Below are 24,335 nucleotides of genomic sequence, written 5' to 3'. Positions count from 1 at the left end.
CACACCCGGCTACTTTTTTGTATTTTTTTTTTTAGTAGAGACGGAGTTTCACCGTGTTAGCCAGGATGGTCTCGATCTCCTGACCTCGTGATCCACCCACCTCAGCCTCCCGAAGTGCTGGGATTACAGGCGTCAGCCACAGCCCCCTGCCGGTAGTGTGTTAACTATACAAAAAAAGACACTACACAGTTTAAAAACAAATCTTACAAAGCCTTACATTTCCATTTTTTTCTTTAAAAGGAGTGAGTTGCATACAGGGGGGTTAAATGCCTTATAGACAAGAAAAGAAACTGCGCTAGAATCAACTTATTCATCATCATCTTCTTCATCTTCCTCCTCCTCCTCCTCTTCATCTTCCTCATCTTCCTCCTCTTCCTTCTTTTTCTTGCTTTTTTTCAGCCTTGACAACTCCCTTTTTTGCTGCATCAGGCTTTCCTTTAGCTTGATATGCAGCAATATCCTTTTCGTATTTTTCCTTCAGCTTTGCAGCCTTCTTTTCAGAAGGCTGCTTTGCCATCTGCAGCAGTGTCATTCCACATCTCTCCCAGTTTCTTTGCAACATCACCAATGGACAGGCCAGGATGTTCTCCTCTGATTTTTGGGTGATACTCAGAGCAGAACAGGAAAAAGGTTGAAGGAGGCCTCTTGGGTGCATTGCAATCCTTGAACTTCTTTTTTGTCTCCCCTTTAGGAGGGATGTAGGTTTTCATTTCTCTTTCATAATGGGCATTGTCCGCCTTTGCTGTATCTTCAAATTTTCCCTTCCCTTTAGCAGACATGGTCTTCCACCTCTCTGAGCACTTCTTAGAAAACTCTGAGAAATTGACTGAAGCATCTGTGTGCTTCTTCTTATGCTTCTCCAGACAAGCTTGCACAAAAAATGCATATGATGACATTTTGCCTCTCGGTTTCTTAGGATCTCCTTTGCCCATGTTTAGTTATTTCTCCTCAGCAAGGCAGAGAGTCGCCCAGTGCCCATCCGGCTCTCACTTGCCCCGGTGCTGTCTCTGTGAAGCTCAATGTACTGCAATGACTGTGCAGCTTGGTTTTTCAGGCTGTTCTTTTGTTTGAAAGAATGTAATCGAGAATCCACCCTAACTGCCTGCCTCACCAGTTTCTTCCTTTCTCCTCTCTCATTCCCCCTCCTCAAGGGTGAAGGCCGTAACTGCTGTTAGGGAGGTGGGGAGATGATCCTTCTGGCTACTTTCTACTGGAGAGGGGGTTGTGTGGGGAACAGCTGGTAGGGTTCCTACTGAGGTCAGTATAAGAGCCCTTGGAAGAAAGGTGCATCCATGTGTGATTTCATTTGCATCACTATTTGGAGCTCGATAGCCTTTAGGAAAGAAGAAACAATTTGGGTTATTAGAGGACATGTATTAAAACAAAGCAAAGGGGTGGGGGTAAGGACAGCTATCCCAAGGCTGCCAACATGCCCGGATAACTGGTAGCTATATTTATGCCTGCTAAGATTTGGATGCATGGGGTTTGGCTTTGGTTAACTTCTTTGGTTCTATTTTCTAAAACAAAGAAAGCTCTGGGTTATGGGCACCCTATTTACTCACATCACCTGGCAGGATTTGCAGGGTAATTGCTCAGAACTAGAATACTGATCTAGATTTTTACATTACCCATTTCTCTTTCTTTTCTTTTTTTTTTTTTTTTTCCTGAGCTGCAGCTAGAGATTGCTAGTTGGTTTACAGGAATAAGCAGGGTTAGTCTAAAATGTAGGCAAGAACTAAAAACAACCAAGGAGATTAGAATTTAATGACAAGTGTATAAGTTTTGAAATATAATTTGTCTCTCTCTGGTCCTCATTTTTGTTAAAAACAAATCATGATAGGACTGAGTTGTTTGCAAAATAAACTTTAGGGTTTTTGTTTGTTTGTTTGTTTGTTTTTGAGATGGAGTCTTGCTCTGTTGCCCAGGCTGGAATACAGTGGCACAATCTTGGCTCACTGCACCCTCCGCCTCCTGGGTGCAAGCAATTCTCCTGCCTCAGCCTCCCAAGTAGCTGGGATTATAGGTGCATATCATAACGCCTGGCTAATTTTTGTATTTTTAGTAGAGATGGGGTTTCACCATGTTGGTCAGGCTGGTTTCGAACTCCTGACCTCAAGTGATCCGCCTGCCTTAGCCTCCCAAAGTGCTGGGATTACAGGCATGAGTCACCATGCCCAGTCAAACTTTAGTTTTATACTTGGCCTGATTATTTGAATAAAGTGCAACAGGAATAATTAGTTTTATATAGGCTTTTAAAATTGGCTTTGATAGAACTCTGTTCCATAAGAAATCTCAGATAGGAGTTTTTAAAGCCAAGCCCAGCCATGGGTTTGTACCCTCAAATACCTATGAATTGCGTGAATTCCTCTCTTCTTATAGTCCCAAAAACATGGGATTCCTAGACCTGTAAAAAACTGACATTCTCTACTCACTACAGCTTAGGAACCCTGCATGGGGACTGTGTAGACAAGGTATGAGGCCAGTTTTCCCAAGTGGCTTTTATTGGCTCTGTAAGTCAAGCTTGATTCCTTAAAGGGAAGCATACCCTTCCAGTCAAAGCCAGTAAAACAACTAATTTCTCCAATTGTGTCCTGTTGCAAAATGAAATGGATTCTTACTGCACTGATGCAAACAACTATATTGCCATAAGTTAACAGTACTCACAAACAGTTTTCAAATTTTGGAGAAGTCATGCAGAAAGAAACAAACATGCTCCAAGTTTTGTTTACAAGAGTATACCTCACCTAATTGTTAAAGGCTGTATATAGCTTGTTTCCTTGACTCTGAAAAACAAAACAAGGATCAACAACTTTTTTTTGAGACAGAGTCTCACTCTGTCACCCAGGTTGAAGTGCAGTGGCATTATCTCGGCTCACTGCAACCTCCATCTCCCAGGTTCAAGCAATTTTCCTGCCTCAGCCTTCTGAGTAGCTGGGACTACAGGCACCTGCCACTACCCCTGGCTAATTTTTCTATTTTTAGTAGAGATGGTGTTTCACCATGTTGGCCAGGCTGGTCTCAAACTCCTGACCTCAGGTGATCCACCTGTCTGGCCTCTCAAATTGCTGGGATTATAGGTATGAGTCACTGTGCCTGGCCAAGGATCAGCAATGTTTTAAGCAAAAAGGTTTAAAAAATTAATTACTTCAGTTTTCTATTAGTTCAGTCCATTCTGTTAACTCTTGTTTTGCTTGATGTTTATGAATATTTCAGCACTTCATGAGCCCTGTACGTTTTTCCTTTGTTCCAATGTCATAATCTCCAAAGTTATTAGAGACTTTTATTTAAGAGCACCTGTCAAAGTCCTATAGCTGATTACAAACCATCTTTTGAAGAGGATTAAAACAAGACAACAATTGTCTGGGAATGACAAAATGTCTAGGGTAGTTACAGTCAATAACACAATGGCCAGGCATGGTGGCTCATGCCTGTAATCCCAGCACTTTGGGAAGCCAAGGCGAACGGATCACTTGAGGTTAGGAGTTCAAGACCAATCTGGCCAACATGTTGAAACCCTGTCTCTACTAAAAATACAAAAATATTAGCCAGGCATGGTGGCACATACCTGTAGTCCCAGCTACTCAGGAGGCTGAGGCATAAGAATTGATTGAACCTGGGAGGTGGAGGTTGCAGTGAATCGAAATCATGCCTCTGCACTCCAGCCTGGGTGACACAGCGAGACTGTCTCAAACAACAACAACAATGACAAGACACAATTGACAAAGAAATTTGGTAATTTCTGTGGTTTACAATAACTTAACATAATAACCTTAATTATGATTGATAGCATATACTCAGACATTAGAATTATAGAAATTCCATAAAATTTTGGAACGTATGTTAATATTATTCACTAAAATATAAACTGAAGAAGATTAAACATCATGTTGGCAATCCCACATACCTAAATATCCCAAATAATCCTGTTTACCTCTCTTCTGGATGCTTTAGGGGCCCTCTGTAGCATCTGAAAGCTAGTGGTTAGTGCTAGGGATAGGCCCCCAAATCTGGCCATAAACTAGCCCTAAAACTGGCCAGCAACAAAATCTCTGCAGCACTGTGACATGTTCGTGATGGCCATGACACCCACACTGAAGGTTGTGGGTTTACTGGAATGAGGGCAAGAACACCTGACCCACCCAGGGTGGAAAACCACTTAAGGCGTTCCTGAACCACAAACAACAGCATGAGCCATCTGTGCCTTAAGGACATGCTCCTGCTACAGATAACTAGCCAGAGCCCATCCCTTTATTTTGGTCTATCTCTTTGTTTCCCACAAGGAATACTTTTAGTTAATCTATAATCTATAGAAATAATGCTTATCACTGGCTTGCAGTCAATAAATATGTAGGTAAATCTCTGTTTGGGGCTCTGAGTTCTGAAGGCCATGAGTCCTCTGATTTCCTACTCCACATGCTATATGTCTCTGTGTATGTCTTTAATTCCTCTAGTGCCTCTGGGTTAGGGTCTCCCCAACCGAGCTGGTCTTGGCAGGTTAGGAAAGACAATTTTGAATCTGAAGTTTGATTTAGGGAAGCCTGTTAAATGTTAGAGATTTAAAACACTTGATATTATAAAATACAATTCCAGATTAACATAAATTATTTATTTTGTCAAAATGATGACTCAACATTTTAAAACAAGGTGAAAACCTTTACTCATTAAGAGGGAAGACTTAGCTAGCTTTTCAACAGTTTTTCTCCTTTCCCCTTTTTCCTCTCCTTGGCAGTCTCTCTGGAAGGCAAATGAAAATCTTTCATTATTCTTCACTACTACATGAAAATCTTGTACAAGGGAGAGAAAGCCAAATTTTACCCTTAAATTTCTTTCAAAACAATCTTTTATTCCTAGACAAGATTTATATTTCCACTCCTATTTTTATTGTTTAATACAAACATATTTTACTTTTCTTACACACCTTGCATGGAAATCTATTTTCAGTAGTCTCATTTACATGTTATAATGGTAACTCTTAGCAATTTTAACTTTAATGTAAAACCCTGGTAAGTTGTTTTAGTTATATACTAGGAGCAGATAAAGTCTGACTTTTTCCAGCACAGTTAGGGGCATGGTTAATTTCTTATGTCACCAGGCCTTACTAAGTTGTAAAGCAGGCAGTTGACGATCTTGAAACATTTGGCAAAGCTAGTATCTAACTTACATGATTTAGAGCACTTATTTACATTTTGACAACACTGCATTTTACCAATTATCTTTAAAACTATTTTTATTTCCTAAAGATTAAAGTCACTTGAACTGAAAGGCATTACAGTGTTTATCTTTCCTTTCTGTGTATCTGTGTTTCCAGCAGAGATTGGTGTGTTAGCTGCTGGACTGAGTGGTGAAGACTTCTCAGCTTCCATAACCATGTGAGCCAATTCCCCTAATAAACCCCCTTTCATCTACCTGTCTCTGTGTATCTGTCTAGCTGTCTGTCTGTCTATCTATCTATCTATCTATCTATCTATCTATCTACCTATCAATCATCTTATCTATCAATCTAATATGATTTGACTGTGTCCCCACCCAAATCTCATCTTGAATTCCTATGTATCATGGGAGGGATCCAGTGGGAGGTAATTGAATCATGGGGACAGGTCTTTCCTGTGCTGCTCTCATGATAGTGAACATATCTCACAAGATCTGATTTTTTTTTTTTTTCTTTGAGATGGAGTTTTGCTTATTTGCCCAGGCTAGAGTGCAGTGGCATGATCTCGGTTCACTGCCACCTCCGCCTTCCAGTTTCAAGCCATTCTCCTGCCTCAGCTTCCTGAGTAGCTGGGATTACAGGTGCCTGCCACCATGCTTGGCTAATTTTTGCATTTTTAGTAGAGATAGGGTTTCACCCTGTTGGCCGGGCTGGTCTCAAACTCCTGACCTCAGGTGATCTGTCCACCTCGACCTCTCACAGTGCTAGGATTACAGGCATGAGTCACCACACCCAGCCCTAGATCTGATGGCTTTATAAGGTGGGGTTTCCCTGCACAAGCTCTCTCTTTGTCTGCTGTCATCCAACTAAGATGTGATTTGCTCCTCCTTGCCTTCCACCATGAATTGTGAGGCCTCTCCAGCCATGTAGAAAAGTCCAATAAACCTCTTTCTTTTGTAAATTGCCCAGTTTTGGGTATATCTTTAGCAGCAGCATGAAAACGAACTAATAAACTCTACCTATCTATCTATGTATCTATGAATCTATATATCTATCCATCCATCCTATTTGTTCCATCTCTCTGGAAAACTCTGATTAATAAAACAACTAAATGCAATATGGAATCCTGGAGTGGATCTCGGACTACAACAGGGTATTAGTGAAAAAATGTAGATAACTATTCCATTATATCAATGTTCATTTTTTTTTTTTTTTTTTGAGATGGAGTTTTGCTCTTGTTGCCCAGGTTGGAGTGCAATGGCATGATCTCAGCTCACTGCAACCTCTGCCTCCTGGGTTCAAGCAATTCACCTGCCTCAGCCTCCTGAGTAGCTGGGATTACAGGCATGTGCCACCGTGCTCAGCTAATTTTTGTATTTTTAGTAGAGACGGGGTTTCCCCATAATGGTCAGGCTGGTCTGGAAGTCCCCACCTCAGATGATCTGCCCGCCTCAGCCTCTCAAAGTGCTGGGATTACAGGTGTGAGCCACCTTGTCCAGCCCGTTTTCTGATTTTAATCACTGTGCAACAATTATGTAAGATGTTAACATTAAGGCAAGTTGGTGGAGACAGTACTTTTTGTTTTTTTTTGAGATAGAGTCTTGCTGTATTGCCCAGGCTGGAGTGCAGCGGCGCAATCTCGGCTCACGGTAAACTCCGCCTCCTTGGTTCAAGTGATTCTTCTGCCTCAGCCTCCTGAGTAGCTGGGACTACAGGTGCACACCACCATGCCAGGCTAATTTTTGTGTTTTTAGTAGAGATGGGGTGTCACCATATTTGCCAGGCTGGTCTTGAACTTCTGACTTGATGATCCACCCGCCTTGGCCTCCCAAAGTGCTGGGATTACAGGCATGAGCCACTGCACCTGGCTGAGTGTACATTTTTTGTAAATTTTCTGTAGGTAATTTACAAAAGAATATTTCAGAAGAAAACCTGTTTATTTTTTTATTTAAAACATATTTAAAATTTTTTTTATTTCCATAGGTTTTTGGGGAACAGGTGATATTTGGTTACACAATAAATTCTTTAGTGGTGATTCGTGAGATTTTGGTGCACCCATCACCCAAGCAGTATACACTGTATACACCCAAGCAGTACATACAATTTGTAGTCTTTTATCTGTCACCCCCTTCCCACCCTTTCCCCTTGAGTCCCCAAGGTCTATTGTGTCATTCTTAAACCTTTGTATCCTCATAGTTTAGCTTTCACTTATGAGTGAGAATTTTTTTTTTTTTGAGATGGAGTGTCTCTCTGTCACCCAGGCTGGAATGCGGTGGCGCGATCTCTGCTCACTGTAACCTCTGCCACCTGGGTTTAAGTGATTCTACTGCCACAGCCATCCGAGCAGCTTGGATTACAGGCGCCCATCACCATACCCGGCTAATTTTTGTATTTTTAGTAGAGACGGGGTTCACCACGTTGGCCAGGCTGGTCTTGAACTCCTCATCTCAAGTGATTTGCCCACCTTGGCCTCCCAAAATGCTGGGATTACAGGCGTGGGCCACCGCACCTGGCTGAGTAAAACTTTTTTTTTAATCACTTGAGGTCAGGAGTTCCAGACCAGCCTGGCCAACATGGTGAAACCCTGTCTCTACTAAAAATACAAAAATTAGCCAGGTGTTATAGCAGGTGCCTGTCATCCCAGCTATTCAGGAGGCTGAGGCATGAAAATTGCTTGAACCCCAAGGCAGAGGATGCAGTGAACCGAAATCACGCCACTGAATTCCAGCCTGGGTGACAGAGTGAGGCTCTCTAAAAAATAAATAAATAAATAAAAAAAGAAAAAAAAAAGAAAAAAAAAATCACAGCTCACTGAAGCCCTGACCTTCCAGGCTCAAGCAATTCTCCTGTCTCAGCCTCCTGAGTATCTGGGACTACAGGCGTGCATCACCATGCCCGGCTAATTGTTTTTTATTATTTGTAGAGACGAGGTCTCATTATGTGGCCCAGGCTGGTCTTGAACTCCTGGGCTCAAGCAATCCTGCCTTCTCAGCCTTCCAAAATGCTGGGATTACAGATATGAGCCACCGTGTCTGGCTGAAAAGTGTTTTAGGGAGAGAGAAATGTATATGAATGTTCTTTGCAGTGTCATTTGCAACAGTGAAAAACTGAAAACAAGAAAAGTAGTCAGTAGTAAGCAACAGGTTGAACAAATTGTAATCCTTTCATAGGATGGAATGCAATGACACTATTTAAAAGAATGAGAAAGACCTGAATGTAGGAATATAAAAAGTTCTCTAAGATTTATTACTAGCAGGCAACATCAATATGCAGAAAGGTAAGTATAGTTTGGACCCATTTCAAGCAAAAGTTTTAAAATGTATATACAGAATTTAAATATATATATACATGCTGATATGTGCATAAAGCTTTTCTTTTTTCTGGGAAGAATCACAAGAAATTATCAACAGTGGGGAAAAGATTGTTGCGGGGAGAGACACTTTTCATTATGTAACTGTACTGTCTGCAGTTTCCAGTTTTATTTATGTATTTATTTTGTTTTTTCTTTTCTTGAGACAGCGTCTCACTCTGTCATCCAGATTGGAGGGCAGTGACAGAGTCATTGCTCACTGCAGCCTCCACCTCCCAGGCTCAAGCGATCCTTCTACCTCAGCCTCCTGACTAGTTGGGACTACAGGCACGTCCTACCATGCCCAGATACTTTTTGTATTCTTTTGGTAGAGATGAGAGGCTCACTTTGTTGCCCAGGCTGGTCTTGAACTCCTGAGCTCAAGTGATCCTTTTGCCTTGGCCTCCTGAAGTGTTAGGATTACGGGTGTGAGCCAGTGTACCCGGCTGGTTTTTTCTTTCAACGCTTTAAATATTTCACTCTAGTCTGACGTAATGCTTATTCTTGTTCCTCTACAGGTAAGGGGTTCTTGTTTGTTTTTATCTCCTGCTTCTTTCAAGGGTTTCTTTATCTTTGGTTTTCTGCAGTTTGAATATGATATGCCCGGGCGTAGATTTTGTTGGAATTTGTCCTGCTTGGTATTCTCTAAGCTACTTGGATGTATGGCTTTGGTGTCTGTCATTAATTTTGGGCAATTCTTAACCATTATTACTTCAAAAATTTCTTCTCCTCTTTTCTCTCTTTTTTCTCCTTCTCATATTGCCATTACACATAACCCACAGTTTTGTGTATTCCGTTCCTTTTATTTTATTTTAAAAATAAAAATAGAGATGAGGTCTTGCCATGCTGCCCAGGCTGATCTCGAACTCCCGGCCTCAAGCAATCCACCCACCTCAGCCTTCCAAAGTGCTGGGATTATAAGTGTGAGTCACGGCACCCAGCTGTTTTTTTTTTTTTTTTTTTTTTTTAATTTTCCCCATGATTTTTTTCTCCTTGCATTTTAGTTTGGGATGTTTCTATTGCCCTATCATCTGCCATGTCCAGTTTGCTGATGAGCCGATTAAAGGCATTTGTCATTTCTGTCACAGTGGTTTTTATTCCCAGCATTTTTTCTTGATTCTTTCTCAGAGTTTCCATCTCTCTGTTTACCCGTCTGTTCCTGCATGTTGTCTACTCTTTCCATTACACCCTTTACATTGTTAAAGAAAAAGTTCATCCATACCCTTGTTAAAAATGGTAAGGCAAAGCTGGGTGCGGTGGCTCACGCCTGTAATCCCAGCACTTTGGGAGGCCATGGCAGGTGGATTACAAGGGCAGGAGTTTGAGACAAGCCTGACCAACACGGTGAAACCCCGTCTCTACTAAAAATACAAAAAAAAAATTAGCCAGGCATGGTGATGTGAGCCTATAATCCCAGCTACCCAGGAGGCTGAGGCAGGAGAATAGCTTGAACCTGGGAGGTGGAGGTTGCAGTGAGCTGAGACTGTGTCACTCCTCTCCAGCCTGAGCAAGAAAGCAAGACTCTGTCTCAGAAAAAAAAAAAAAAAAAAAAAGATAAGAGGTTTCTGCATGAACTGACTTGATATGACTTTTTTTTTTTTTTTTTTTTTTTAAAGGGTCTCACTTTGTCACCCAGGCTGGAGGGCAGTGGCTCACTGCAGCCTCGACCTCCCAGGTTCAAGCAATCCTCCTGCCTTAGTCCCACAAGTAGCTGGGACTACAGGCATTAGTTGTCTTTGTAGATTATCTTTTCTTATTAAGAATGATATTGAGATTTTGCTTTTTTTCTGGACTGATCCAAACAGAATGCCAAAGTTCAATCTCCATCCTTGTAAATCTGAAGGAGACTTGGGCCATGAACTCCTGGTCTCTCTGGGAAGGGATGTCTGCAGGCCCCCACTCTGGTGGGCACCCCGCTGAAGGGCTGCTCATACCAGGTTGGATGCACCACCTGCAGCTTTCAACTGAAAAGAAACACTCTTTGCTCCGGTTTTTGTCTGGCTGAGCTTTGGAAAGGCGGGCCCCTCTCAGCGAGCTGGGAGGCCGCGGCTGCTGAAGATGACCTACGGGGCTTATCAGCACTTGTCTTTCATGAAAGCCCTGAGAGGCCAGCTTTGTGTCTGGGACCCTGGCCGCTCAGGAGGGCAGCTCCACTTTTGTTCCTTGTTCTTCTCCAGCTGTTGGGAACTTTGCTGACAGCAGAAATCGACTCCATGGATTCACAGCACAGAGACGTATTTTCCTCCTAAAACATTTATTTTTTTCTGATTTAAGAGTTAATGCCCATTTTCTTTTCTAGCTTTTTATTTGGAAATAATGTGAAGCTTCTAAGAACACTGTAAATGCTCCTTTACCTCTAGATGCCTCAGTCTGTATTTCCCCCAAAAAATAAGCACAGGCTAGTGACTAGATCAGGAAATTAACGTCGACACAGTTCTGTTAGCTTCCACAGGCCCTCATCATACTTTTCCCAGGCCCAGGAATGGGCCTTTTCTGAATCACACCTTGGGTTAATTATAATTATTGCTTCTCTTTAGTCTCCTCTAATCTGGACCACCACACCTGGCTATTTTTTGTTGTTTGTTTGTTTTGTTTTTTGTTTTTGTTTCTGAGATTGAGTTTCATTCTTGTCACCCAGGCTGGAGTGTAATGGCACAGTCTTGGCTCACTGCAACTTCTGCCTCCCAGGTTCAAGCAATTCTCCTGCCTCAGCCTCCCAAGTAGCTGGGATTACAAGCACTCACCACCATGCCCGGCTAATTTTTTTTTTTTTTTGTATGTTTAGTAGAGATGGGGTTTCACCATGTTGGCCAGGCTGGTCTTGAACTACTGACCTCAGGTGATTCTGCCTGCCTCAGCCTCCCAAAGGGCTGGGATTACAGGAGTGAACCACTGCGCCTTGGCTGACGCCCAGCTAATTTTTGTATTTTTTGTAGAGACAAGGTTTCACCATGTTGCCCAGGCTGGTCTTGAACTCCTGAACTCAAGCGATCCACCTGCCTTGGCCTCCCAAAGTGCTGGGTTTATAGGAGTGAGCCACTGCACCCAGGCTTTGATAGGACTCTTGATAAAGCCTGACCAGGGTAGTCAGATGCCAAGAGGAGGGATTTTCAATAAACTGACCTAGCAGGATTCCTGCTCCAATTGGATTCTGCAAGGACAGAAAGGGAAACCCAAGAAAGGCCTAGTCAAGCAGAGAACTCAGAGAAGCTTGACTAACATTTCGGTCAAAGGAGTGAGTCTTTGCCAATATAATCAGAGTTATTTCAAAATTTTTATCTGATAATTCCTTATTCTGTTTTATATCTGAGTCTGGTTCTGATGCCTGGTTTGCCTTTTCATGCTGTGTTTTTTCTTGCCTTTTAGCAGACCTTGTGATTTGTTGTAGAAAGTCAGTCATCAAGTATCTGGTGGTAGGAACCCAGGTAATGGGGCTTTTAGTGTGAGGTTTCATGTTAATCTATCAAGGAGTTGGGCTGTCTTTAATGTTTGTTGCAGCTGTAGGTGCCACAGGCTTCAAATAACTTCCTCTGGTCCCTCCTTGTTTTTGTTTTTCCTGTTGTCTTTGGTTTGCCTAAGAATTCTTTTTAAAAATATTTTTTCATTTAAAACATTTTTTGGCTGGATACTGTGGCTCACACCTGTAATCCCAGCACTTTGGGAGGCCGAAGTGGGCAGATCACTTGAACCCAGGAGTTTGAGACCAGCCTGACCAACATGGGAAAACCCCATTTCTACTAAAAACACCAAAATTAGCTGGGCGTGGTGGTGGGGGCCTATAATCCCAGCTACTCAGGAGGCAGGAGAATAGCTTGAACCCGGGAGGCAGAGGTTGCAGTGAACTGAGATTGTACCAGTGCACTCCAGCCTGGGCAACAGAGTGAGACTCTGTCTCAAAAAAAAAAATAATAATAATAAAAGTGAACATTTTTTTTCAAGACAGGATCTTACTCTGTTGTCCAGGATGGAGTACAGTGATGCAATCTCAGCTCACTGCAGCCTCCACCTTCTGGGCTCAAGCCATCTTTCCACCCCAGTCTCCTGAGTAGCTAGGACCACAGGTGTGCACTGGCTAATTTTTTACTATTTTGTAGAGATGGGGTCTTGCTATGTTGTCCAGGCTGGTCTTGAATTCCTGGGCTCAAAAGATCCTCCATCTCAGCCTCCCAAAGTGCTGGTGATGGCAGCAGTGGCCTGTCTAGAGTAACTGCTGTCATGACACTGGCTACAGTGGGTGAGGTGCGGCCAGGGCTGCATACTCCATGGAGCTGGTGGGGGCTGGGAGCAGGCACGAGCCCCACCCTTCCAGATGCAGCTGCAGCTGCCCAAGCCATGGCTGTGGATCCAGGCATTTCTGTACTCTCAGGGGCCTGGGAAGACACCCCTTCCCCCACAGGCTTGGAAGCTCCTGCTCCTGCTGCTTGGCCTCTCCTTGATCTTGGAGTGAGGTTGGGGCTGAGCCCAGGCGCTCTCACAGCCTGGCCAGGTGTGGGTACGCTTGGTGCAGCACTGACACACAAGCCCCCTGCCACCTTAGCCCCCTCCAGACTTTGAGCACTGATGAGCAGGGGAGGGGGACCAAGGAGGGACTGAGGGTTCATGCCCTTCCTCGGAGGGGAGGAACTGTGCACCAACTGGTCCATGAGTAGCCATGGGTGGGCCCAGAAAAAGCACCCCAAATTCCCACTCCTTTCCATGAGACTGGCAGCACAGTCCCCAGGCTTCAGGCCCTCCCTGGCTTGAAGGTGGGGCTTCACCAGGGGCCTGTCTCCTCCCACCCAGGAGCCTGTCTGCCTCCTGCTGCCATTCATGGCGCTCAGGCTGTTGGTGCCAAGGGGCCTGTAATCCTAACACTTTGGGAGGCTGAGATGGGCAGGTCACCTGAGGTCAGGAGTTTAAGACCAGACTGGCCAACACGGTGAAACCTGGTCTCTACTAAAAATACAAAAAATTAACCGGGCATGGTGTTGGACGCCTGTAACCCCAGCTACTCAGGAGGCAGAGGGAGGAGAATCGCTTGAACCCGGGAGGTGGAGGTTGCAGTGAGCTGAGATCGCGCCACTGCACTCCAGGCTGGGCAACAAGAGTGAAACTGTCTCAAAAAAAAATTTTTTTTTTTAATTTTCCTTTTCAAAAATGTATAATTTTTATAAAAAGATCAGCGTCTCTGTCACGCAGGTTGGAGTGTAGTAGCATGATCATAGCTTACCACAGCCTTGGGTTTCTGGGCTCAAGAGATATTCCTGCCTCAGGAAAATTTTTTTTTAAATTATTTTTCTTTTCAAGAATTTGTAACTTTTTAAAAAAATCCAAGGTCTCACCCTGTCACCCAGGCTGGAGTGCAGTGGTGTAATCACAGCTCACTGCAGCCTCAAACTCCTGGGCACAAGGAATCCTCCCTCCTCAGCCTCCCAAGCAGCTAGGACTACAGCCACATATCACCACATCCACCATGCCCAACTAAGTTTTTATTTTTTGTAGAGATAGGACCTTGCTATGTTGCCCTGGCTGGTCTCAAATTCCTGGCCTCAAGTGATCCTCCCACCTTGGCCTCCCAGAGTGCTAGGATTACAGGCATGAGCTACCTGCTGGTAGATCACTTTTGGTTGCTGTTATTTGTAAACTGATAGGTTTCTGCCCTGGAGGCATTTACAGTCTGGAGGGGGAGATAGAGGGTAAACCTGTAAGTAAATGCTACAAATTGCAAGAGGTGCTGAGAAGTGCCACAAGAAAGTCTTCAGGGGAATCTTGAGGCAGAGAGAAGGTCTTGGATGGCAACAGTGACTGCTCAGCAAAGGTCTGAAGGAGGCTCAGGCAGAGAGAATGGGTGGAAGGGCAAACATTGAGAAGTCAGGAAGCCCCAGCCTTTCCAACTCCCAGGCCAGAGCATGGTCCTCCGGCCTTTATATTATCCCTCTTCAGTCATTCTCACCCTTAGCTTGATTTGACAACTCTGCTGCGTCCACCTGGGTGGTTGAGTTGGAGCCATTTTCACAGGCAGATGCTCTCCAGGCTGGATGACTGTCTTCCTCTCTTCGAATAAAGTTGCTTGGGCCTAGTTGGTGATTCTAGGAGAAGAAACCTACAAACAGTGTTTTGGTCCCGGGTCCTGCTACCACTAGCCTCAAGAAAGGTATGTGACACACACACAAAAAAATAAAGAGCAAATAATAATTAAAAAACAAAACAAAAAACGATCAGAGCTGGTGTCCTTTTGCTGCTAGATGTCCTTGTGTGTGTTAATCACTCTCCTTGATCACACACCCTGTGTGATAAGCATTATTATCCCCATTTTACAGACAAGAAAACTGAGGCTCAAAGGGGAGGGTGCTCATTTGCCCAGTACCAGGCAGCTAGAAAGGGTGGGGATTCAGACTTAAGTGTCCTAACTTTAGGTCTGAGCTCCACCCCCCACACTCCCACCAAAGTCATGCTGACCTGGTGTGACAAAGTCATGTGCCCTGTGGCCTCAGCTGCCGGCATCTGTCCCAGATGTACACACAGACACTGTTGGTGATTTCATGGCAGGCCCGTTGGAAATTTGGCTTAGAGCCTCCATTGTCTCAGCATTCTGTAATCTGGTCCTGGGCAGGGGGCTGGGGGCAGAGGCCACTTTTCATGGGAACTCAGGCAAGGAGGGAGTGTGAACCGTCAGACTGGGACCCAGGCCAGGAGAGTGAGAAGAAAGTTGGGGCCTTTGCCAAGGCTCAGGGCCCTCGAGAGCTTCCAGCTGGATGGGGCCATGTGGGCTGAGCCAGATGTGGGCCGGAAGGGCACAGAGTTGCCAGGATTCACTGACTGAAGGGGAGAGAGACATGAGCAAGCTGACATGCCGGTCCAGAGGGCGGGGCTGCCATCCAGGCACACAGGGGCTTCCCGTCACCCAGGAGATCAGCCCATCCATTTTGACGGAGCAGAGAGGAATCTTAGAGGAGGGACTCCTAGTGTTCTGACACCCAAGAGATGAGCAACGATGGACTGGGGGAGAAGGGAGAATGGCCTTTCTGGTGGAGGAAACAGCAGGAATGAAGAGCATATCAATGAGGAAATGTCTAACCCATTTGGGGAGCTTCTTTTTTTTTTTTTTTTTTTTTTTTAAATTTTTGAGACAGGGTCTTGTTCTGTCTCCGAGGCTGGAGTGCAGTGGCACAATCTCGGCTTACTGCAGCCTCAACCTCCTGGGCTCAGGTGATCCTCCTACCTCAGTCTCCTGAGTAGCTGTGACTATAGGCTTGTGCCACCATGTCCAGATTTTTTGTTTGTTTGTTTTTAAGATGGAGTCTCAGCCAGGTGTGGTGGCTCACACCTGTAATCCCAGCACTTTGGGAGGCTGAGGCAGGCAGATCACAAGGTCAGGAGTTCAAGACCAGCCTGGCCAACTTGGTGAAACCCCGTCTCTACTAAAGATATAAAAAATTAGCTGGGCGTGGTGTCGCACATCTGTAATCCCAGCTACTTGGGAGGCTGGCGCAGAAGAATCACTTGAACCCAGGAGGCAGAGGTTGCAGTGAACTGAGATCATGCCATTGTACTCCAGCCTGGGCAACAGGGCGAGACCCCCTCAGGAAAAAAAAAAAAAAAATGGAGTCTCACTTTGTCACCCAGGCTACAGTGCAGTGGCACAATCTTGGCTCACTGCAACCTCCACCTCTTGGGTTCAAGCGATTCTGCTGCCTCAGCCACCTGAGTAGCTGGGATTATAGGCTCGCACCACCACACTCAGCTAATTTTTGTATTTTTAGTAGAGACAGGGTTTCACCATGTTAGCCAGGCTGGTCTCGAACTCCTGACCTCAAGTGATCCACCTGCCTAAGCCTCCCAAAGTGCTGAGATTACAGATGTGAGCCACTGTGCCTGGCCTATTTTTTTTTTTTTTTTTTTTTTGTAGAGACAGGGTCTCACCATGTTGCCCAGTCTGGTCTCTAACTCCTGGGCTCAAGCAATCCTCCTGCCTCAGCCCCCAGAGTGCTGGGATTCAGGTGTGAGCTACAGTGCCCAGCCTAGGGAGTTTCATGTAGTCCAGTCTGTCCCAAATTTTACATGTGGAAAACAATGTGGCAAGTAACAAGGTTGGAGATATGGAAAGAGTGCAGGGAATGGGAGACTGTGCTGCCAAATACTGCATGGGATGTACTCATACTAAAAAAAAAAAAAAAAAAAAAAAAAAAAAGGATTTCATATTTATCTGAAATTCAAATTTAAGTAGACATCCTCTATTTTTATTTGCTGAATCTGACAACTCCAGCCCAGGGCTAATTTGGACCAAATTCCTAGGTAGTGGAAGTCATCAGAGGTTTCTTATTTTTAGTTTTTATTATTTATTTATTTGTTGGTTTGTTTTTTTGAGACTGAGTCTAACTCTGTTGCCCAGGCTAGAGTGCAGTGGCATGATCTCTGCTCACTGCAACCTCCACCTCCTGGGTTCAAGAGATTCTCCTGCCTCAGCCTCCCAAGTAGCTAGGATTACAAGCACCTGCCACCACACCTGGCTAATTTTTGTACTTTTAGTAGAGACAGGGTTTCATCATGTTGGCCAGGCTGGTCTCAAACTCCTGACCTCAGGTGCTTCGCCCACCTCAGCCTCCCAAAGTGTTGGGATTACAGGTATGAGCCACACTGCACTTGGCCCCAGAGACTTTCAGAAGGGAGGTGACAGGATGATATTTGCATCTGAGCAGATGGGCAGCAGCAGGACCGAGGGGCAGGACCAAAGGGAGGAGACCAGCTGGGAGGCTGAGGCTGGGCTGAGAGAGAGGCTGTGAGGAGGAAGAATGGGTGGGACAGGTCGGGATTTATTAAAGAGGTAACGTCAGGCCAGGTGCAGTGGCTCACATCTGTAATCCCAGCACTTTGGGAGGCTGAGGCCGGTGGATCACCTGAGGTCGGGAGTTTGAAACCAGCCTCTACTAAACCCCGTCTCTACTAAAAATACAAAAATTAGCTGGGCGTGGTGCTGGGCACCTGTAATCCCAGCTACTTGGGAAGCTGAGGCAGGAGAATCGCTTGAACCTGGGAGGCAGAGGTTGCAGTGAGCCGAGATTACGCCACTGCACTCCAGTCTGGGCAACAGAGCAAGACTCCATCTTAAAAAAAAAAAAAAAAAAAAAAAAAACCAGAGAGAGAGAGATAAACACAGTGGGTCTTGGCAATTAATTGGGTGTGGAAATAGAAGATGGGCAGTCGAGTTTGACATCCAAGTTTCTGGGCCACTAGACAAATGGTGATGACCATTTCTTTTTTTTTTTTTTTGAGATGAAGTCTTGCTCTGTCACCCAGGCTGGAGTGCAGTGACGCGATCTCGGCTCACTGCAAGTTCTGCCTCCCGGGTTCACGCCATTCTCCTGCCTCAGCCTCCCAAGTAGCTGGGACTATGGGCGCCTGTCACCATGCCCAGCTAATTTTTTGTATCTTTTTTAGTAGAGACGGGGTTTCGCCAAGTTAACCAGGATAGTCTTGATCTCCTGACTTCGTGATCCACCCGCCTCGGCCTCCCAAAGTGCTGGGATTACAAGTGTGAGCCACTGTGCCCGGCCTCCTTATTCTTTTCTTTTTTTTTTTTTCTTTTGAGATGAAGTCTTGCTCTGTCACCCAGGCTTTCCCTCCTCAGACACCACTAACCTGACAATAAAGGAATAATATAAGCTGATCCGCAGTGACAAAGAAGCCGGGAGAGGAGGCATCTGCCAAATAAAGATTCCAACTAACCTTTGGAAGATGGCATGCTAACAGAGAAGTACCAAGGTCACTAGTGGTTACGACCCAAAGTACGCATGGAGGAGATACCAAAGCCAATTTGTCCTAAAACATCCCGGAGAGGTCCAAGTCTTGGAGGGAACAGGTGCAGCTGGAAGTCTGAACATGGAGGAATTGTCTCCCAAGCCTTCTCCCTATCCCATGCAGCCAGATAACTAAACCCACAGGCATAAAAACAGCAGTTTCTTCCTGGAGGAATTGAACTCAAAAGCCCCCAGACTTGTTCGGACCGGGCACCACAGAGAACAGGACTGCAAACAGGGATTAGGGACATATATTCTGAGTGGCAGGATTCCAGCCCTTTTTCCTCGGCCTGCTCCCAGAATGCCAACAAACCAGGGTGTCTCCTCCATGCCCTACCCCAAGCAACAGATTGGAGAGCTTTTCTTTTCTTTTCTTTCTTTTTTTTTTTTCTTTTTGAGACAGAGTTTCACTCTTGTTGCCCAGGCTGGAGTGCAATGGCACAATCTCAGCTCACCTCAACCTCTGCCTCCCAGGTTCAAGCGATTCTCCTGCCTCAGCCTCCTGAGTGGCTGGGATTACAGGCATGCACCACCACGCCCAGCTAATTTTGTATTTTTAGTAGAGACGGGGTTTCTCCATGTTGGTCAGGCTGGTCTCGAACTCTCAACCTCAGCTAATCTGCCCGCCTTGGTCTCCCAAAGTGCTGGGATTATAGGCGTGAGCCACTGGGCCCAGCCTGAGATTGGAGGACTTTTCTTTTAAGCTACTAAGTTCCAAAGAATGTACTTTCTGCTGATGGTATGATGAGAGCTCTACACATGCTTCAATCACCTTTCAGTGGAACCCGGCCGTGAGAATCGAGCTTCCAACCACCTTTTGAAAGTTCCTTTCACCTTAGTGTTTTTAAAGAAACAACTAGAATTTCTTTCTTTCTTTTTTTTTTTAAGACAACTAGAATTTCTAAAAAAGAATCAAATGAGGCTGGACCTGGTGGCTTACACCTGTAATCCCAGCACTTTGAGAGGCCGAAGTGGGCAGATCACTTGAGGTCAGAAGTTGGAGACCAGTCTGGCCAACATGGCGAAACCCCGTCTCTATCAAAAAAAAAAACCCACAAAAATTAGCCAGGCATGGTGGCGGTCACCTGTAATCCCAGCTACTTAGGAGGCTGAGGCAGGAGAATCGCTTGAACCAGGGAGGGAGAGATTGTAGTGAGTCAAGATCGTGCCATTGCACTCCAGCCTGGGTGACAGAACGAGACTCTGTCAAAAAAAGAAAGAAGAGAAAGAAAGGAAAGAGAGGAAAGAAAGAAAGAAAGAAAGAAAGAAAGAAAGAAAGAAAGAAAGAAAGAAAGAAAGAAAGAAAGAAAGAAAGAAAGAAAGAAAGAAAGAAAGAAAGGAAGGAGAGAGAGTAAGAGAGACAGAGAGAGAGAAAGAAAGAAAGAAAGGAAAGAGAGGAAAGAAATAAAGAAAGAAAGAAGGAAAGAAGGAAAGAAAGAAAGGAGAGAAAGAGAGTAAGAGAGACAGAAAGAAAGAAAGAAAGGAAAGAAAGAAAGAAAGAAAGAAAGAAAGAAAGAAAGAAAGAAAAGAAAGAAAGAGAGAGAATCAAATGAATATCCTAAAACTAAAAATTACATGCTGAAAATAAGCATTCCAGGCCAGGCACAGTGGCTCATGCCTGTAATCCCAGCACTTTGGGAGGCCGAGGCGGGCGGATCACCTGAGGTCAGGAGTTCAAGACCAGCCTGGTCAACATGGTGAAACCCCGTCTCTACAAAAATACAAAAATTAGCCAGGCGTGGTGGCGGGTGCCTGTAATGCCAGCTACTTGGGAGGCTAAGGTGGAAGAATCACTTGAACCTGGGACGTTGCAGTGAGCTGAGATTGTGCCATTGCACTCCAGCCTGAGCGACAGAGTGAGACTCTGTCTCAAAAAAAAGAAAAAAAAAAAAAGAGAGAGAGAGAGAGAAAGAAAATATGCACTCCATAGATGGGTTTCACAGAAGATTGGAAATAAGTAAAGCCAGGACTAGCATACTGAAAGATGGGTGTGATTAAAGATATCCAAACTGAAGCATAGAAAAAAAAAGTAAAAATAAAACATAAAAGAGCATAAGACATAAATACAACACACATGAAAGATCTAATATAATATAAATATGGTTTGAGAAAGAGAAAATTAGGAAGAAGCAATATGTTAAAAGATAAACACTAAAACTTTTCTGAATCTAATGAAAGACATCAAACTATAAATTCAATAAGCTCAGCAAACCCAAAACAAAATATAGACAAACAAGCCACATTAGAGTACATCAGAATAAGATAGTCAGAAACCAAAGACAAAGAGAAAATTTTAGAAGCACCATAGGACAGCCAGGGGCAGTGGCTCACACCTGTAATCCTAGCACTTTGGGAGGCTGAGGCAGGAGGATTGCTTGAGCCCAGGAGTTCAAGACCAGCCTGGGTAACATAGAAAGACCTCATCTCTACTAAAAATCAAAACAATGAGCCAGGCACAGTGGCATGAGCCTGTGATCCCAGCTACTCGGGAGGCTGACGTGGGAGGATCGCTTGAGGCCTGGAAGTTGAGGCTGCAGTGAGCCGTGATTGTGCCACTGCACTCCAGCCTCGACAACGGAGAGAGCCCTGTTTCAAATAGAAGTAAAGTACCATAGGAAAGATATATTTCCTTGAATACTCACCCTCATCTCTAGAAACAGCAGTTGTTGTCTACTTTTTTTTTTTTTTTTTTTTTGAGACAGAGTTTCGCTCTGTCTCCTAGGCTGGAGTGCAATGGCGCGATTTCAGCTCACTGCAACCTCTGCCTCCCAGATTCAAGCGATTCTCGTGCCTCAGCCTCCCAAGTAGCTTGGATCACAGGCATCCACCACCATGCCCAGCTAATTTTTTTTTTTTTTTTTTTTTTTTTTAGCAGAGTCAGCATTTCACCATGTTGGCCAGGCTGTCTCATACTCCTGACCTCAAGTGATCCTCCCGCCTCAGCCTCCCAAAGTGCTGGGATTACAGGTGTGAGTCACTGCACCCAGACTTTACTTTGTTATTTTTAAATTACTTCAAGTCCTCCCTTACCTCCTTAGTGGTTAACTACCATGTTTCCTTTTCTCTTTTAAAAATTTTCTTTGAGAGAGTCTCACTGTTGCCCAGCCTGGAGTGCAGTGTTGTGATCATGGTTCACTGCAGCCAGGACCTCCCGGGCCCAAGCAATTCTCCCACCTCAGTCCCCCAAGTAGCTAGTACTACAAGCACAGACCACCAAGCCTGGCTAATTAAAAAAAAAATTTTTTTTTTGAGATGGAGTCTTGCTCTGTTGCCCAGGCTGGAGTGCAGTGGCGTATCTCAGTCCACCTCCCAGGTTCAAGTAATTCTTCTGCCTCAACCTCCCAAGTAGCTGGAACTACAGGCGCACACCACCATGCCCGGCTAAGTTTTGTATTTTTAGTAGAGACAGGGTTTTACTATGTTGGCCAGGCTGGTCTCGAACCCCTGACCTTGTGATCTGCCCACCTCGGCCTCCCAAAGTGCTGGGATTACAGTCATGAGCCACCACCATGCCTGGCCAAAAGATACAATAATAATAATAATTTTTTTTTTAGGTGGAGTCTTGCTCTGTTGCCCAGGCTGGAGTGCAATGGCACAATCTCAGCTTACTGCAACCTCCGTCTCCCGGGTTCAGGCGATTCTCCTGCCTCAGCTTCCCGAGTAGCTGGGATTGCAGGCGCCTGCCACCACGCCTGGCTAATTTTTGAATTTTCAGTAGAGACAGGGTTTCATCATGCTGGCCAGGCTGGTCTCGAACTCCCGACCTCAGGTGATCCTCCCACCTTGGCCTCCCAAAGTGCTGGGATCACAGGCATGAGCTGCCGCGCTCGGCCAAAAAAAATTTTTTTTTGTTTTGTCAAGTCGAGATCTCCCTATGTTGCACAGTCTGTTCTTGGCTCAAGCTATCCTTCCTCCCTGGCCTCCCAAAGTGCTGGACTTACAGGCATTAGCCATACACCTGGCCAAGTCCAAGCTTTCAACCACAGCAGCAGATACAAGATAAGGTTTCCAGGTTCTGTCTGCAGTTCTTTCCACGGAGGCTCACTGCTGGGGACAAACTGGGCTCCCAGCAAAGAGCCCCTCCCACTGACTTCCTCTTCTGGGAGAAGAAAAACCAGAAGGACAGTGAAAAGTGGGACAAGCTGCAGCTATTCCTACCATCTCTTCCCACCCCCTGAATCTCACCACCGAACAAGCAGCTACAAGAGAAAAGAACCGGCCTTGTCTCGCAGGGGTCTGTCCTGCAGAAGGTGGGCTCATGATGCCAAGGGGGAAATATGGTGGTAACAGCATGGACCTGACCTGGGTTGGGTCCCAGGCACTTTGTTTTTCTGAGATGGAATTTCGCTGTTGTTGCCCAGGCTGGAGTGCGATGGTGCCATCTCGGCTCACTGCAACCTCCGTCTCCCGGGTTCAAGCAATTCTCCTGCCTCAGCCTCCTGAGTAGCTGGGATTACAGGCATGCGCCACCATGCCCAGCTAATTTTGTACTTTTAGTAGTAGACAGTTTCTCCATGTTAGTCAGGGTGGTCTCAAACTCCTGACCTCAGGTGATCTGCCTGCCTTGGCCTCCCAAAGTGCTGGCATTACAGGCGTGAGCCACCGCACCTGGCCTGGCACTGACCTTTTAAAGGGCAAAGCCATCCGCTCCTCCAGGAAAACATGGGGAAGGAGAGTCCCAACATTTCCTGAGCAGCTCCATGTCCGGCACTGAGCACATTCCATCTGTTCTCTCATTCACTCCTAATACTGACCTAGAATGCCTGTCTGACATTAATTCACCCTGGAGGCCTGAGGATGCTGTCAGCCTATAGATTGCTGCTGTTTCTCAGCTCTCTTCTGCCCTGCTGTCCTCCCTCTATAGTCCTCAAGGCCCATCTGCAAGCACTATCCCATCCATACCTGAGGTTGCCCTGGCTCTGACCTGCATGACATTTGGGAGCTGCTCTAATGCCACCTTCTGGCTGGTACTAGAAAGACAAGGATCTGGCCGGGCACGGTGGCTCATACCTGTAATCCCAGCAGTTTGGCCGGCCAAGGCAGGCGGATCACCTGAGGTCAGGAGTTTGAGACCAGCCTGGCCAACATGGTGAAACCCTGTCTCTACAAAAAATGCAAAAATTAGCCAGGCATGATGGCACATGCCTGTAATCCCAGCTATTCGGGAGGCTGAGGCAGGAGAATCACTTTAACCCAGGAAGCAGAGTTTGCAGTGAGCTGAGATTATGCCATTGCACTCCAGCCTGGGTGACAAAGCAAAATTCTGTCTCAAAAAAAAAAAAAAAAAGAAAGAAAGAAAGAAAGAATGAAGAAAGAAAGAAAGAAAGAAAGAAAGAAAGAAAGAAAGAAAGAAAGAAAGAAAGAAAGAAAGAAAGAAAAAGACGAGGACCTGGTCATGGCTTCAGCCTGTCTGGCCCAGGCCAGAGGGTCCACCAATCCAGTTGTACATTGTCTGGTTGGTTGGTTGATTGGTTGGTTTGCTCCCTGCCTCACTGCAGAAAGGACCTCAGGCAGCTTCTGAGGATGCACAATATACAACCAGAGCAGAAAAAAGAGTTGGGGGAAAACAAGAAAGTAGCACAAGGGTGGGAGCACAGAGGATCCAGGAACAAGGTTAAAGTGCAGAACATAAAGATCTACTGTGGGGGAAATAAGACCAGAGACTCAGGATTTTTTTTTTTTTTTTTTTTTTTTTGAGATGGAGTCTCACTCTGTCACCCTGGCTGGAGTGCAGTGGCCTGATCTCTGCTCACTGCAACCACCACCTCCCAGGTTCAAGCAATTCTCCTGCCTCAGCCTCCCGAGTAGCTGGGATTACAGGCACACATCACCACACCCAGCTAATTTTTGTATTTTTAGTAGAGACAGGGTTTCACTTTGTTGGCCAGGCCGGTCTTGAACTCCTGACCTCAGGTGATCTGCCCGCCTTGGCCTCCGTGCTGGGATTACAGGCATGAGCCGCCATGCCCGGCCAGGATTTTTTTTTTCTAACTTCTTAATTTTATTTTATAAAGACAGGGGTCTCACTGTGTTGCCCAGGCTGGTCTCAAATTCCTGGACT

The 24,335-nt window shown here is 45.3% G+C and overlaps 1 pseudogene across 1 annotated transcript; it reads right to left on the bottom strand.

Annotated features, from left to right (window-relative positions):
• Nucleotides 1-306: 306 nt before the first annotated feature.
• Nucleotides 307-1,031, bottom strand: LOC699213 (high mobility group protein B1-like 1 pseudogene; annotated as a pseudogene). The gene has a single exon (XR_013405617.1). The product of XR_013405617.1 is annotated as a high mobility group protein B1-like 1 pseudogene (transcript).
• Between the last annotated feature and the right edge of the window lie 23,304 nt (nt 1,032-24,335).

Source organism: Macaca mulatta, chromosome 15 (genome assembly GCF_049350105.2).
Source record: "Macaca mulatta isolate MMU2019108-1 chromosome 15, T2T-MMU8v2.0, whole genome shotgun sequence".
Classification (NCBI taxonomy): Eukaryota; Metazoa; Chordata; class Mammalia; order Primates; family Cercopithecidae; genus Macaca; species Macaca mulatta.
The sequence above is the reverse complement of the archived record's forward strand: the minus strand, read 5'-3'. Positions and strand labels throughout refer to the sequence as shown.